This window comes from Enhydra lutris, unplaced genomic scaffold (assembly GCF_002288905.1).
Source record: "Enhydra lutris kenyoni isolate GAN:26980312 unplaced genomic scaffold, ASM228890v2 scaffoldscaffold70, whole genome shotgun sequence".
In the NCBI taxonomy this organism is placed as follows: Eukaryota; Metazoa; Chordata; class Mammalia; order Carnivora; family Mustelidae; genus Enhydra; species Enhydra lutris.
The window spans coordinates 2491182-2509067 of record NW_019154154.1 but is presented as its reverse complement, the minus strand read 5'-3'; the positions used below and the strand labels follow the sequence as shown (position 1 = coordinate 2509067).

The following is a 17886-nucleotide window of genomic DNA, read 5'->3' as shown; positions in this document are numbered from 1 at the left end:
TTTCTTTCTTTCTTTCTTTCTTTCTTTCTTTCTTTCTTTCTTTCTTTCTTTCTACTAGAATTGGCCTTGAAAACTGAAAGATGAGCTGGTAGAATTCACTGTGTCAGAGTGATTGTGGACCTAGAGAAGTTGGGTATTAAAAAAAAAAAAAGTAGCAAATTCCATCCCAGGTCACCTTTAAGTAGATATTATAAATCTTTAAATACAAGTTACTTTTCTTCTCCGTGGGAGGCTGGTGGAGATTGCTCAGGTGACTCACATTTATAAGGAGCTGGCGTGAAAGATCCTAGCAACTATTATTCCTGGTAATCAGTTCCTTCTCTACTGTCCTGAAATTACTTTCAAGGTAGTTCATAAACAGGTTTACAATTATTTTATGGCTTGCTGCTTAATAGTACCTCCCCAGTCTGAATTTTGCTCAAGATATTTTACCTTACCAACAGGGCTTAATTTACTGGTACTATTAGACATGGCTACCAAGTTGGAGAAAGCAGTGAGGTAGGTGTTTTCGTCCTGCACAAAGTGTATCTCTGGGTTTTTAAGCTCACATCTGTTACCTTGCATTTGGCAAGAGCCAGTTCTGTATTTTTCTGAGGAAGAATACAATGTGATTTAATTCTAGTACCTAACCTAGTACCTGGTATATGGTTGGCACCCAATGAGTATTTGTTTATTAAAAATTTATTAAAAAATTTATTGGTTACTTACTCTGACTTGGCATCATGCCATATACATAAAAGCAGTCTAGTCAGGCCACTGTATGTCTATGGATGAATGAATGACTCCACTCAAGGTCATTTTTATCTGTGGAGGACCTCCCTTTACTCAAGTAGTGGTAGAACTATGTGGAATCAGGAGAATGAATGTTGGATGAATGGCTAACAACAAAGTCTAGATAAAATGCCCGGGAGGGACAGAAGTAATAGTGGTAAACTTCATAGAGGTTATCTCTGTGTCCCGACAAAGTATATTATCAACTTTAGAGTGCTGTGCTTGAATGTAAATGACATCTATCACCTCACTCTGACACCAGCACTCAGGGAAACATTTAATATGGGAGCTCTTCATGTTTATTTCCCCAACATCATGAAAGGTTGAAATGTTTCTACATTTTGAATCACAGAAGTCCTTCGTCTTGAGTCTGAGTTTCAGCTGAGTCCCAGAACCTCACAACAGAGATCACTTTCTCCATAGAATAATGTGAGTTGTTAAAAGAGAGGAGGAAGAGGGAGAAGGTAGAAGAGAGAAGGAGAGAGGAAGGAAGACAGGGACAGAAAACCCTCTTTGTGATGACCTCTGGAATTCTCTAAATGGACAATATGATGGGGTGTTATGCAGGATTTGAAAAAATGATGCAAACAAAGGATATGTGAAAACAGAGTCATTTACTTCTGATCTAATGGTAAATGAAAATATAAAATATATGTATATAAAATATTTATAAAATATGTAAATATTTACAAATTATTTAATATTTAGAAATATTTATAAGATATATAAAATATGTATCACATATATAAAAATATGTGAAAAACAGTAACAACTGTGGTAAAATGCATCCTTAGATTTATTTACTTAGCATTTTATGTTTTGTTATAGATTATGGAGAAATGTTTTAGCTCCTAATTATGCAGCACTGCTGCTTCCATTTGATTGTGCTTATAATACCAAAGCATTTTGTGAGAGTATTCCAAAACAGCTAGTCTTAACTGGTTCAAGGTTACACAGTTCAACCCTGCATCCATATCCCATCAGAGGCAAGTTAAGGAGAACAAAGACAGAGCTGACTGCTCCAGGAGACACCACAGTGTTGAGGTACAGAGAGCTCAGTCAAGGCTGTGAGTGACTCACGGAAACTGTGGGAAAGGCAGCTAGGGATAAACTTCTCCAACTATAGTATTCACTGGCATTATGGAGCTTCAGGGATACAAGTGTACCTAAAGTCAAGTGTAAAAAGATGCCATGTTGGAATGTTGTATCACCTCTTGCCGGGATATGGCTGACTCTGCATTAGAATAAAGCAAACACAATAGCAACTAAATTCTGTTTTCTATGTCTTCCAAAAGAAGAAATCAGCAGTAAAAGTCTCTCGTTAATAAGTTCAACTTAAAACACATAGTAGATTTATAATACAAGTAAGTTATTTGAGTAATAATAGTGATGATGAAGGCCAGACTAAGTTCTTACGATAGAAATGGTATATTTATAAAACATTCTTTTTGTGCTTTCAGATCTAATTAAGCACTTAAAAATAAAAGATGTATTTATTTGTTTTTGGGGCAGAGACAGAGAAAGAGAGTAGAGGAAGGAGCAGATGGAGAAAGAGAGAATCCTCAAGAAGTCTCCATGCTGAGTGTGGAGCCCAACATGGAGTTTGATCCCAGGACCCTGAGATTATGACCTGAACTGAAACCAAGAGTCTGATGCTTAACTGACTGAGCCACCCAGGTGCCCCTAAATTAGCCCTTTGATATTGCATGGCAAAAAACTCTAGAATCTTTCTTTCTTTCTTTCTTTCCAGAAGAGATTCAAGGTTTCTTCTTTGAGCACAACTTTAACTCTTATTTTGGATCCTTCTGGGACACACTTATACATGAAATTCTTGATCCTGTTGGTGCCAACAAGGCTGAACTTGATGCTCAACTCATTGTTAAATGAAACAGAAAAATCCCTAACTTCTTTTTTCCTGTCTTCATGGTAGCAACATATGGGCCTCTCCATTGGGTCTGTCAGAAGTGACTTGGCTTTACCATGGTTAGGGTGACTGTGCTCCTCCTTTTAGGCTCCTTTCCTCTTAGGAGAGTGCAGATTTCACTTTCTGCTCACCCTCCTCCACTTCTGTGCACACTGGATTCTGTTTACTGCGTGGTCTTCAGATGCAATGGTGTGGTGTGTCTCTGTGGTCCAAGCACCTGCACTCCTTCTTTCCTTGGAGGTGACTTTGGAGTGGAGTTTTTGGCCCAGTTTCATTTCTGAAGCAACTCACATCTCAAATTCTGCCTTAAGTCACCTTAACCCAATTTAAAGCTTTCTTGTCCTCACAGCTTTTATAGATAAGCAACATATGTCTTGCCTAGCCATCAAATCTAATAAGAGCAGACAGTCTTGTCTCTCTGATGGTTCCTGTGTAATCATCCCACATCCATGCGTCATCCAACACAGAACCTTTTGTCAGGTTAGGAAAGTGAAATTCATGAGTTTAAAAATAGAGGACATCCTCTGTGGAGTTGCAGCCACAGCAGAGATAGACTTTCTTCAAAAGGGGACGACACAAAAGCGTCCTGGCTGATGACAGCAACACAGGATGAGCTGTGGACTCCTTTGGAGGCCAGTATCTAAGACCAACCGTCCATCTGGCACTGACACCAATGTCTTGGGCACTGATTAGCGTATTTCCTGGGCTGAATGTTGCCCTTTTCCTGAACTCTTCAAGTGCTGTGCTTGTTGCTGTTGCTTTAGACTCAAGAGTGTCGTATTTGCGCTTTTTGTGGTTATTGCATTGGCCTCCTTTGGTTCAGATGCCACAGTGGTGTCTTGATAAGAGAAACATTAAGGAAGAATAATCAATAATAAATAACAAATAAATAAAACAGGATGGAAATCACAGCATAGCACAATTACCATTAGGATATTAACTCCAGAAAGAGGGCTTTTTAAGTGTTAAAAAGATACTATGTTAGCCTGTTGTACTTACTGTCTTTTGCCAGTTGATAGCTGACTCTGAATTAGGATAAAGCGAAAACAATAGCAACTAAGCTCTGTTCCCTAGTATGTCCTCCGGAAGAACAGACCAGCTATTTAAACATCTCATTAATAAGTTCAACTCGTAACACATAGTTGATTTATAATACAGGCTTGTTTGAATAATGATGATGATAATAAAGGTACTTAGGATGTTATAAGCTAAGTGTTTTCAATGTAAGTCCTCCCTAAGGAGGCCTCTGAGGAAGGATTTACCATCCCCACTTTATGGATGATAAAACTGAAACTTAGAGAAATGACTTTTTTGAGGACACACGGCTAATAAGTGCAGACCTTTTATGCATCAACTGGTGTTTTATCAGGGAAGCAGAGTGACTTCTGATGATGCTATGGAATAAATAACTTACTGTAGGGATCAGATCTTTGTCAAGTGTGAAACTTGGTGAAGTCTGAGGGAGGCTGTTGCCTGTGCATCTCTAGTCAGGGGCTTGAAGTCACTGTTGGTAAGTGAAGGGGATTTATTGTAAGGATGTAGCGATATCTTGTGGAACTCTGGCCCCAACAACTGCTTGGAATCAGTCATTGGCAAGTCATCAGGAACCAATGTGCTGGTGCATTCTCTGTCTATCTGTGTCTCCTTCTCGCTCTTTTCTTCCCTTCCTATCCCTCTCTCTCAGCATGGCCTTTTGTCTCTTGTTTCTCTGTGAGCATCTGCTATACCTTCTCTTCCCAAAGGCTGACATGGTTTTCTTTTTTGTGCCTTTGGTGAAAAGTGAACACTTACATAGCTACCAAATGTATAGATTTTATATCAAGTGCCCAACAGAGAATGACTTGGGGCCATGAACCCTAATCTAGATTCTAGGGATACAGGATCTCATTGACCCAACATGGATCAAGTATCCAGTCAACTGTGACTAGAAAGGAGTACAGTGAGGACAATGAGGGTCATGAGTGGGCAGCTACTTTCAAAAGTACCAGGTTACAGCCAGGATTGTTCTGGTACTATGTAAGAATGAGTTGTAGGAAGCGATGATGGAAACATGGAAAACACTTAGAACACTAGCGTATCTACTCGTTTCTTTCATTTAGGTCAGTGCAACAGTGGTGCAAGTGGAGAGAAGTGGTGAGATTTTGGGTATTTCTGAAAGCTGATTTGACTTGCTTCTGTAGCAGTCTCCTGAAACTGATCAGGTGAGAGGGCTAAGATTTTACTTTTAAAGCCAATGTAATCATTTCCATTGAAAGGTTGCTACCAAATGTATAGATTTTATACATTTATATATTTTATATATTTATACATATAAAATGTATATTTTATACATTTATATCTGGATTTTCATGGTTTTCAGATCATGATAAAGTGGCTATAGAGATATAATCTGACTTCCACTTTCTGAATTCATGAAAAGAAAACTGAAGATCAGAGAGATCAAGGGATTATGAAATATCTCTTTTAAATTTAATTATATTTTTAGCCATAATCTCTCATCCAAATTGCACAGATCTTTTAGGAATGTATTTAGAAAAGAAACTCAGTGATCAGAACTACACTTGACAGATTGGGTTAATCTTCAGTTTTTCAAGTGAATTGGGATTAAGCTAAATTATTCTCACTATAACTTAAAATAACTACTTTCTCTACCAAAAAGAGCAAGCATTTAAGTTGACAATCTCTTGGTTCTGATTCTGCAGATGTCTCTAGTTTGAACATACGGTGATTGTACTTACCACCTGTGCAGAAATTCTTGCAAACACTGGGGGATTTGAGACCAAATGTCAGCTCCAAGTTTGGTATTTATTGGCTTCAGTAACTCTTCCTCATAACCTTCTCTCAACCTTAAAATAGTTTAAGATTATTGTATTTGTCTGAGTGTTCATAAGAAAGTCATTACAGAGGCGCCTGGGTGGCTCAGTGGGTTAAGCCGCTGCCTTCGGCTCAGGTCATGATCCCAGGTCCTGGGTTCAAGCCCCGTATCGGGCTTTCTGCTCAGCAGGGAGCCTGCTTCCTCCTCTCTCTCTGCCTGCCTCTCTGCCTGCTTGTGATTTCTCTCTGTCAAATAAATAAATAAAATCTTTAAAAAAAAAATTCATTACACTGTGGTGGAGAATGGTATTTGAGCAATTATGATCACTTGTTTCAATTCTGGAATATTATACTTTTCTTCGTCATCTTGGAGCTTTCTAAGCCACTAGCTCCTCTCCTTAATATTTGTAATAAATTTTTTTGTGTGTTTTGTTATTTTCATTTTTATAATTTCATCATCTTATGTGAGTTTAAAGTCATTTACAAAAAGAAAAAGAGTAAAAGATTCTCTTTAGGCTCCAACACATTTAACTTTTAGTACTGAAATACTTTTATGCTGTTCTTATTTTATTGCATCTATTAATATTTATGTACAGTTAAATTCCCTTATAATATTTTCCAAGAGACCAAGCTTTAATATTATAGGCAGAACAATGTGAAATGTGTAATACAGTGGATGTGGAGGCAATTTACAATGGTTAGCCTGCAGGTAAGACACTTCTTAGCATAATACATCGGAAAAAATATATCTCATCTTATTCCATAGACTTGAAACGACCACTATAACAAGGCAGGTTTGGGGGAAAAAAATGGTTGCTATATAAGCTTTAAAGAGAAGGTGGAATGGAATTAATAGAATCAAGGGCTGAAATGGAATACTTGATTGGATGTTTATGGACTCATTTTGGTTAGGTGTTAAAAATTTTTGTATTTGAAAAAAAATTTTTGTATTTGATCAGAGGGGTAAATGTAGATATATTCCAATGAGTTGGATTTTTTTTTTGTTCCTCTTTCATAAATGTTACACCTGAGTTGTAGGCATATTAAATAGTTTGTCCAAAGTGGCTTAGCAGTGAATCACTAAAGGAACTAGTATTATTTTATTTTATTTTTTAAAAAGATTTTATTTATTTATTTGAGAGAGAGAGTGCATGTGAGCAGCCAGGAGGGGCAGAGACAGAGCAGGAGAGTCTCAAGCAGACTCCATGCTGAGCAGGAAGCCCGATACAGGGCTCCATCTCACAACCCTGAGATCATGAGATCACATGACCTGAGCTGAGATCAAAAGTCGGACACTTAAATGACTGACCCACCCAGATGCCCCTTAAGGAACCAGTATTAAGAACAAAGTGTTATCTCCTAATTCTTAGCTTTGCCACTATGTATTTGTACCACAGCAGACCAAGTGACTTATGTGATTTTGGCCCATACTAGGTACTCAGTAAACACTTGTTGATTGAAACACCAAGCCACGGTTTTCTCCTCTCTACAACCGGAAACATAAAATCTACCCACGTAGTGGGGAAAACTTATGATCCACGTGAAGACAGTTGGAAGAGTTTCATGAGAGGGCAAATGAGTCTTTTTAGGGATATAGAATTTTGGTTCCAGAGCTCACTTGCCGTGCTATTTTAAAGCAGAATGTACAACAAGAGAGGATGAGTCCACTTGTGGTTAGTCAGTATATGGTTGTAGAAGATGACTGAAAATATCATGAAAGTTGTGGAAAGGAAGAGACTCCCTGAAGAAAAGGAAGGAAGAGCAGAGGGTGACATGAGCAAAGACCACGGCCCTCTCTCTGCAGCGGGGGTCAGGGGGTCGCCTTGCCCCTTCGTTTCTGAGTTTTGTGGTGCTCTGCTTTTTCTTCCGCTTTTAACCTGAACATTTTCCGAAGGCGAGCCATCACATCATGGGAGGTTGTGGGTTCACTGGCCGGTTAGAGGGCTGCCTTCATATCTCATTGCCAGCATATGGTCTACGGTGAATAACCCCTCCATTATTTGCACAGCTGTTGAGTAATATTACGTTAAAACATTACATGCACAATTATGTTCAATTATATAAAATGAATCTATTTTACCTAATGCTTATTCTCTAGGGCTTGCGTATCTTTAGTTACAGGAAGTTGAGTACAGAGTAGCAGATGGTACAACACAGTGTTTGTCAGCTAATAAATTTAAATGTCATGGCAGGCTACATTTTTTAGCACATATATCTATATATTTTAGTCAAATGCCTCAGCTTGCTTTTGAAGTAGAGGAGCAACGGTACTAAACTTCACGCATTTGTGTCTTTTCTCAGTGTGATGATGTGATTGTGGGGCAGGAGGGCAAGTGGCATTAAGCCATAGCATTTTCTTTGTACTTTGGCCTCTGTCTTCCCCAAGGACACCACCTGTCAGAGGCATTCCTGTGACATTGCTCTCTGTCCTTTCTCTAATACTGCTCCTCTAGTTCCCAGTTCTTGCCACATGATAGTGATGCCGCTGTCACATCGCTCCTTCAGCCCTGTTTCCCTGCCCTGGCCGGGCTGGCTGTCTGCTACGCTTCTCGCATTGATTCCGGCAGACCCTTCCGTGGTGCCCTGGTAACCCTGCGTATTCAATCGGCATCCTGTCACTTTTGCGATGTTCTTCCTGTTCTGTTGGCTCGGGCTTTGCTTGGGGGAGGCAGGTGTTTATGTTTGACATCCGGACTAGGGGATGGTAGAGATGGTCCTGCTCGCACTGAGAATGCAGAACGCCTTTCCTCCGGTCCATCCCCACTGCCTTCTGCCCTGAATGGAAGTCCTTCTCTCTTCCAGACTGCTTTTCTGGAAACTCGGGATTCTTATACTTTTCAGGCCATCCATCTCTTTTGAAACTGTCTGGCCAATGGGACTCAGACTTCACTTCTTGGAGACTCAGGGTTTACCTTTTACTTGGATCTTAAACTTCCAGGAGAACAGCATGCTTTTGAAATCATCTTGTTGCTTCCAGCCTTCAGATTTGGCAAATCCCTCTTCATCTCTGACTACATGGACCACAAGCTTTCCAAGCTCACATTGCCTTTGAAGTACACCAGAGAAGCATCCCGGAGAAGTTCAGGTTTGCACTGTAATCAATAACAATGTGTCTGAACCCCAAGCTGTGTTAGGCGGGCTGCCTGCCTCTGTTCTCTCTCCCATCCCTGAGACCCTCTCAGAGCATCTTCAATGCGGGAATCATAGTACATGAGGACATTGACTCCATCCCCTCACTCTCCTTTAAACTACATCTGTTCTGCTTTATGGGTTATAAACAAAGCTCCATGGTGGGGGGGGGGGGCAGGACAGTGGGATGATTAAGAGCCCAAACCTTGGTGGCAGAAGTCTGGGTTTGAAGTCTGCTTCTGTCACAGGTTAGTTCTCTAACAGTCAAGTTTGTCCTTATTCCTAGCCTCAGTTTCCCCACTTAAAAAATGTGGATAGTAAATTCTGCCTCAGAGAAATGTTGTGGAAATTAAATAATTTCAAGCACTTACCATAGTGCCTGACACAGAGTAAACAAAGAAATAAACAGTAGTTACTATTTATTACAATGAGGTACAATTCATTGGGAATCAGAATTTATTCTTTTGCTAAATCAATATATTAGGTTAATAATGCTAACCAACGTTTACTGAGCATGTGTGTGTGGCCCTTTTCTTGGGATACCTTCATTCTTCTGTGGAGTTTATATTCTAGAATTCTTGCAGTTATCTCAGGAGTTGACTTCAGTGGACTTCTGGTGCATGAATCCCACCATTTGGGTTGAGAGTTCAAGTTCAAATGGGGCTCGCCACTTCTTCTTGCATGGTTTTAACAACTCGCTTGTCCCATGTTTTGGTTTTCTTATTTGATAATGGTGAAACACCTTCCTTTTAGTGAGACAATAAAACTGAAAATGCTTAATACATGGTAGGGAGTATTGCTACTCTCTGAACCCCACCCACGCCTTCCTCTTTTATTTCCTCCTTTACTTCCTCAGTTCCTTTTCTATCCAAACTCACTTCTAAATTTCTGAAATTCCTCAAATAGTGCTGTAAGTTTCTAGACTTTAAGTAGAAATTCCATACACTTTCAGTTAAAAGGATCAATGTCTATTTAACACAAAGAGGATTAAACCTCATGCTCAGAGAGGGCAGAGATTTGACCTTGACCTTGTGTCTTTGTCCAGTGAGTAGTGCTTGTGAGCTAAATGCACAAGGATGGTAGTAAATGTCCAATGGAGATTGCCTTTTTTTTTTTTAATTAAACCTGTATTTGCATCTTCTTACTCTGCTCCCAAGTCCTAGCAGATGCATTTCTGTATGTTATTTTTAATATGGATAAATTGAAAAGAAAAAATAGATAACTATGAGATTTTCTTTTTTTCTTTTTTCAATCAGAATGAGTAGCTGTAGTCCAGAGGTTTGAAGGTTATGTGATGTGTTGTCCGTGATGTGGAATCATCTAGAAGTCTACTTTGACTTTTGCCTCATCCTGAATACTGCCTAAGCCCCGACTTGTGTTTGGAGCTGACAAACATCTACACCCACATCACCAAGCTTTTGATTTCGTGAGAGTCCATCAGCTAGGATATGGTGGTAGAATATTTGTGGAGAATCTCAGTTCAGGTGACCTTGATGTTTTCAGCCAACTGTCCCAGGCTGTCAGCTTCCTGGGACTTCTGGCATCTGGCAAGCATTGCTAGTTTATGGTTGCTTCAGCTGAACGTGAACCTACATTTATTAAATAGAAACCTTTAATTCAAACTTAGCAGTTTTGCTAAAGGAAGGCAAGTCATTTCTTATTCCTGGCTGGGGACTTGGGAGGATATTAATTTTTCTATTATTGTTCCTCTCAGACCCTTCTTGCTTTCTGTTTTTAATAAGAGTTTGAATAATACTTTCAGTCTCCTCCCATTTCCTTTGGAAAATGTTACCCCCCCCCCATTAAGACTATGGATAAGTAATGATGGGGGAGGCATTGGGACTTGAAGCTAGGGAAGTTAGAAAGGGAGCAGTTCCATTTCAGTTCACTAGGAGACTGGTGTGTTGCTGGGGTTGACAGGACAGTTGGACAGGGAAGCTTGGTCTGGACCAGAAAGGAGAGGAATCTAATGCTAGGGGAAAGGAAGCATTGGCAGCATGAGAAGTCAGGACAAAAGAGACCCAGACCCAGACTAGACTGCCTTCAGAGTGCCAGTCTCAGAGGTACAGTCTGTGGCTGGAGGAACTGGCGACTGCCAACAGTGCAGTTGGGTCATAGAGAGCAAGTGTAGAAATGACCCATGAGGTATAGTGTTGAAAGGACATCACCTGGCATCAGTAAGGATGGGAAAAAGGCTGAGGGAAATTATTTGCAAACGCCTTGGTATAGAGCTTAGGTTTGAATCTTTTGTTGCTATGTTGGAGAAAGAAATAGTTCTTTTCATCGTTCACAGACATTCTCCTAGCAATGTGCTTAAAAATTGCAGTGGCAGGAGACAAGAATATCCTCTGATTGGAAAGGCATAGTACAAAATACTTTAAGAGCCATTAAAAGGTTTATGCTTTGGGAAAAAAAAAAAAAAAAAAAAAGGTTTATGCTTTGACACAGGGACTTCCCTCCTGGGACTGTCTTTTAAAGAAATAATCTGATGAAGGGACAAAGCTTTATGTACTATGATATTCACTGTTGCATTGTCTGTTTTGGAGAAAATCTGAGAATTGCTTATAAGTCCAGTACTAGGAAAGCATGAAATAAACCAATCAAATCAATGGACTGTCCTGAAACCTTAAAAATTGTAATTGAAGGCTTTGTAGTAATAGTGGAAAAAATATTTGTAACACAAAAAGAAATCTAGTAAATGGTATTATACCTATGTCCAAAAGTGTAGCCTTTGTTACTCATGGAGAGGCAAGGATTAGAAAAACAAAAGTAGCAACTTTGTGAGTGCTATGGGAATGTAGGTGATTTTCTGTTTTTAGTGTTCTTTAATGGGTGTGCAACTAGAGTTGTTGTTGTGTTTTTTTGTTCTGTTTTTGTTTTTGTTTTTGTTCTTATTTTTATTTTTTGACCATGCTAAGGAGAAAGTAGGGGTTAGGTATGTGAACAAAACTTTTAGTGATTCTTGTTCCTTGAACCGGGCAACCTAATTGAAACTTTGTGTAGTCTGTTCAGCTACTCCTTGTTTTTTTTTTTTTTTTTTAAAGAAGCTAGAACCAGTTATTGGGGGAATTCCAGAGAGTTAGAAACAAAACCCCTTGGAGAGTGAAGCAAACATTTGTGTTTAAATGCAGTTGCAGCAAAAGGACACTGCATGTGGGGCAAGGAGCAATTTTCCAGAGGGAAAATTTGTTCTTGTTCTTGGAGATGTCAGTGAGAATACCACACAGTCTGCTAGATGTCAGCTTTATCTGAGGACAATATAATGGATAAGGTTGGAGTGTTTGACCTTGAACGTCCTTGAGAATGTACTGAGACCGAAGGCTAACTCTGGTTGATGTAAGTGCAGATTCCTCTAGAGATTTTACAAATCTAGATACCCCAGTTAGTGGGGAGTCATGGTCAGGTATATCTCTGAGCTGAAAGATTATATGAGCTCAGGGACAAGATTAGGTCTTAAAAAACCACCTAGGAAAGGCTGGTTCCTAGTCCAACCAGGAATGTTGTCCACAGTTTAAGCAACTAGAAGGAAAGGAGGTGAGAGGAGGTGAGAGAAGCTTTCTTGGAACAATGGTCACCTTCATTCAAGGAAGTATAAGTGGGGGTGGACAGAGTTGATCCATGTTTAGGAAGAAGGACTTGGTAAGATCCCAGACCCCTCAGTGTGGGGTGAAGTAAAGCATGGCAGAGGGGGTGGGCGTGGTGGTAGTGGCTGTTATAATTCTTGTGTTTCTTGAGGACACAAAATATACTTGAGGCAACACAGAACCTATGAGAAACCTGGGCCTGACATCTGCGAACTGCTCCTCTGGGTCTGCCGTATCAGAAGTCTTTACCTGTACGCAGCCTGCGCATATATGATTGTACCATCATTTAAATGAACCCCTCCGCCTTTATGTGGTCCCCTCTGTGTGCCCATTAGGGGAACAGAGAGGAGCGAGCAATTAGATCATCTAAGTTAACAGTTTAATACCTTCACTTTTTGAAAGAAACTGAAGTTCAGTAAAAGAAAACAAAAACAAAACAAAAATGCGTTGAGCTGTGTTAGATTCCAGGAAAGTGAATCCTCAATCTTCACCCAGTGGCTGCTTGCCGCTGTCAGTCTTCGGTGCCGGCCTGACAGTCACCAGGAGGAACTGGCATCTTTAGTGTTTGCTGATTAAACATGTGGTTTTGGGAAGACGGGCAAGAGGTCTAATGTCCTGGGATATGCTGCGACCAGAGTTGGGGACAGAATGAGAGCTGAGATCTGTATTCCCCGAATGAAGCACAGCACAGGTGTGGAAGGCAGTCAAGTGACCTGGAGAGAAAAGATCGAGAGGGGAATTCGGGGTGGTGAATGGAGATGGGGGTGCCATGGAATCTTCAGGGCCCTACTAGAGCATGAAGACTGAAATACTGATGGCTCAGGTTTAGGAAAGGTGGAATTCGAAATAATAAGCAAGCATTCCTATCATTGGTGCAGCAAGACTGTGGCTCAGATGGTCTGGCTTATAATCCGGAAGATTCTTGCCATTCATTTGAGCTTCAGGGCCTGGGGTTCCTTTGGGATCTGAGGTGACGGACACTGGTCTTCAAAGAGAGGGCTTGGCCTCCTTTGAATCCTTTAAGGAAGACTCCTTTCCTCTCTTTTCCTCCCCACTCCTCTCTCTTTTTTCTTTCTTCTTTTTTATTCTTAGCCTTGCCCCCATTTGTTCTTCTGGTAGATACGATCACAGATGGGACCAGGATCAATTGTAGGCAGGAGGCCAGAGAGAATGCTGGGGAGAGGAGGAAGCCTTCTGTGGGAAATGTGGAGCCAGGAAACATGGGCCATGGATGGCTGGATTTCTATACCCTGCGTTAGGCCATGGGATTGCACCATGAAAAGGTGAGCTGCAGACTTGATGAGAGCCTCTGCAAGCCTGGAGGAGTGAAAGGAAGCCAAAGGCCAGGCTTTGCTTAGTTAGGGCAGTGCTGAGATGGCTGTTGGCACAGTGCAGTGGCAGGTTCTGGGAAGCTCATTTGGACAGCAGGAGAGAGAAAGCAGAATGTATTCGTGAAAGGAGAACAGCTCCTGGTGCTTAGCACAAAGGGCTTCGTGTGCTTCAAGAAAAAGCTCAGACTTTTGCTGGGGAACCAGTCTGGACCACTGTGGCATCAACCCAGTGAGTGGGATGAGCAGCGGATTGGTGTGCCTGGTACAGAGGCATATGAAAGCTAGAGGCAGACGATGCTGCTAGGAGTCTTGGCAGGAAAGCAAGTGCAAAATCCGAGGGAAAAAGTGGTCAGTCCTTCTGAAGACAACCCATGACCTCTCTTCCAGCACCCACCTCTTCCTCAAGGATTGATGTGCAGAATAAGAGTTTCCTACTAGGGTGATAGGTAGGTAGATAGAAAGAAAGATAGATAGACAGACAGACAGACAACACCTGCCCCTATACCTGCTTGTGTTTCTTGGCTCTGTATCTTGCCCCAAATTCAGGGTAGAGGCACAAAGTCTCAGGGAATGGGTCCCTTCATGACAACGTGGCTGTAATGTTTCCCACTATTTCAGTGACTGCCACCAGTTTCAGGAAATAATATCTAGTATCACTTCTGATATATGAGTATTTAGCAGAAGCCTGTGGGCTAGAGTTAAGTGGCTCAAGATAAGGAGTGGGAATTCCACTGATACCACTGATACAGGCTATGATGTGACATCATCTTTGACTAGAACACATAGGGGCCAAGGATATATGGATATGGAACAGTTGGAGGTGGAATGTTGAGGGTTGGTCCTCCTACTATCTACATCACGTCTCACCCCCAGTCCTCCTGGTGAGTACAGCTGGGATCCTAGCAGTAGACATAGGGAGTCTCTAACTTGCAAAGGAAGCAGACCCATTCCTGGCAGGTACTGAGCTCTCTCAAGGTTGTAAATCTAACACACCAGAGTGATATTTATTTACCCTTCTCACCAGTAGAGGAACAGAAAGAACAGCTTTAAATGTAGGTCGGTAGGACTCTGCTGGAAGGAAGGGACCAACAGCCAACCCTAAAGAGCAATAAAGGCCTTTGTTTTCCAGTCTCTTCTGGACTTTGGACACTTGCATAGCACTGACAACAATAATATCTCTCCATAATTGCTCTTAATTTGTGCAATGCTTTTTCCATGTAGTATCTCATATATTTTTCACAATAACCTGATAAAGAAGGCATTATCATCTTAATTTCACGCTTGATTAATTGGGACTAGAGAGGTTCTGTAAGTTTTTCAAGGTCACGCAGCTAGTAATTGACAGAGTTTTTCTTGGAACTCCAGTCAGTCTGAGTCCAGAGTCCATGTTATCTGATCCAGTATACAGCTTGGCCTATCTTAGCCATTTATGTCCCTGACTCTTTTGGTCACCAGGAGAAAAGCACAATAGTAGCTCAGAGCCAGCAGAAGCCCCTCTGGGCACTGGGATGATTGCGTACCCCACTTTTGGGACATCATCTGCAGATCTGGTCATCATGTGTCTTCTTTGCTCTGAAACACAGAGCAGTCCCCAGCACAGCAACTGGGATAGAAAAGAGCTCAGAAATTGTTCTTGGTAAGGAATGAGTGAATCAACCAGCAGGTGAACACTGCCTTTGGGAATAGTCAACGAGAATCATGCAAACATTTGAAGGATTTTCCACGGAGAATAAGGTTTGTCTCTAGACATTAGAAATAGACTGGCATATGGGCAGATTTTGGTTTCCTGCAGAAGAATAATTTCTGAGGACTGGAGTTGTCAATGGGGGAAATGGGCTGCTTCTATTCCAACACTTGTCATGCATATTGAAAAGATGATTTCTCTATAGGCAAGAATTTGAGCAGATGGTCTCCAAGGTCCTCCTAATATTAACAGTCTAGTGTCCAAAGTCTTGAAAGTGGATGTCATATTTTATGCCCCATCTAGCTAAGTGCTTTGATAGAATTGTGGATTGAATAAATGAATGAAGCTGGCCCTTGGGGTTCATTGCAGTAACCTGGAGTAGGTGTGTGGAGCACATTCTCCTCATCCTCTCCCCACATACTGTGACCTCACTTCCAACAGACAAGTCTGAAACTGCATTGCTCAGTGTGGCCCTCCAGTGCTGAGGTGTTCTCAGGCACTTATGCAGACTGTAAGGAGAGAATCAAAGTGGTGGGGCCAGGAAGTTCTTACAGCTCTTACAGGGATGCAGTTTCCATATTGGAGGTAGGCATTTCTATTCCAAGGCAGGAGAGAGAAGCATGGCCTCTAGGTGACACAGCTGGATTGGCCTGGAGGAAGGAACAGGTGCACAGAAAGCTGTGTGCATGGCAGGAGTGATGGAGGCTAGAGAGTGGTGTCAGGATCTTATTGTCCTTGGGGTAACACCTGATGTTCTGGAAAGCTTTTTATGGAAATCTTCCTTCTCCACTTTCCAGGGGCTCAAATTCTTTTATGGGGAAAAAGCCTTCATTGAACATTGTACATCAAGAGCTTAAAATGTCCCACGCAAATGGCTCTTGAACATCATCTAGTTCGAGTGAAGGTGAACCTGTCTGAGGTAGGTTGTGAAGGAGAGAAGTGGGGAAATGGGATATTCTGCACCCCTCCGCGAATTGGAGGAGAGAATACGTACACTGCAGGATGGCAGGAGCAGTCGAGACTTCCGAGGATGAATTTTTCTCATAGTATTGCCTCAGGTAGAAGGCGAGGGTAGAGATACTCCAGTTTGAAAAAGGTTCTGTAGGACTGATTAAGAAGGTGGAAATTTAAAAATGGTTTATGCTGCAGGATTTTCTCTGAAATGTTGGCCCTGTAAGCTATGCCTGGGAGATTTTGACCACCCCTCGAGGATCTCATGGATTCTCGAGAGTCCTGTGCCCAGAGAGCATCTTCGATGGTCTCAGCAGATAGTTCTCTCTGTGCCTCCCCTTATCGGAAGCACTCTGATCACTTCCCTTCCTCAAGGAGCACCTGTCAGGCACCTACAGTGGCTTTGTATTGCCCACCAAAGCAAGTCTAAAAGCTTTTCCTGGCCAGAAAATGTAATTTTCTTAGAAAATAGAAATGTCTTGTAACAAATTTTTTTAAAAAGATTTATTTATTTATTTTAGAGGGGGAGGGGCAGAATGAGAGGGAGGGAGTCTTAAGCAGGCTCCACGCTGAGTATGGACTCTGAAGGAGGGCTTGATCTCACGGCCTTGAGATCATGACCTGAACCGAAACCAAGAGTTGGACACTTAACCGTGTCACCCAGGCACCCCAACAAATGTTTTTCTTAACAATTTTTTTTGTTTTTTTTTTTTACAGATAGAGTCACAATTTTGATTTGCATCGATATGGAAACTCTGTATCTGATACAAAGTACGGTTATGTATTTAAGCAAATGTTCTGAATGATTGGAATTTTGATTTCCAGATTTAGCCGTTTCATTTCCAAGTTCAAACCATTCACACCAAATCACTGAAACTATCCCCATGAGAGCATCCACACAGTTAAGCCTTTTATTCTGGCTAATGGACCTCTAAGACTTCCAGTGTTAAGCCCTTAGCTGCTCAGGTGGCAGAGGCATTCCATCCCCTCTCTCACCTGGCTGAGTCTGGACTGTCCTTCCTATTACACTGCTGCATGCTGGTCGGCTTTTTCCTTGATCAAGAGTATCATCCCGGGTGCCTGGGTGGCTCAGTGGGTTAAGGCTCTGCCTTCAACTAAGGTCATGATCTCAGGGTCCTGGGATCGAGTCCCGCATCGGGCTCTCTGCTCAGCAGGGAGCCTGCTTCCCTCTCTGCCTGCCTCTCTGCCTACTTGTGATCTCTCTCTCTCTGTGTCAAATAAATAAATAAATAAATCTTAAAAAAAAAAAAAGAGTATCATCCCTTCCTTTTTCTGCTCTCCAAATTATTGTCAACCCTTACATTCTATCTGCAGTCTCCCCCTGTTTCTGAGAAGCCTGCGGGGAATCCTTATTTTCCCTTTCCCTATGCTCCTTTTTCATCCTAGCACACTTACCGTTTCTACCACCCACTTCAGACTGGCTTTTTTCCTCGTTTCTGGTGCACGCTGAAAATCCTGATTAGTGTTTTTTCCTCTGTGGAACAAGGGCACTTCTCACCTGGGGCTGTACTTAGCAGCCGTGCTTGGTGCTCTCTTCAAGTGGACAGAAATCAATTAGTCTAACTCCTGCCCACCCTTCGTCTCCTTTCTTCACAAAGATGCGGGAGGGGACCTATTTATCTAATTGGTAAAACTGGGAAGAACAAAGGGGATGCAGGCAGCCCCGCTCCCCCTCCT

General features: G+C 41.6%; 1 pseudogene; it reads right to left on the bottom strand.

The window, feature by feature from the left end:
• Positions 1-17225, bottom strand: part of LOC111159852 — a 47113-nt pseudogene extending 29888 nt beyond the window's left edge.
• Positions 17226-17886: the final 661 nt, after the last annotated feature.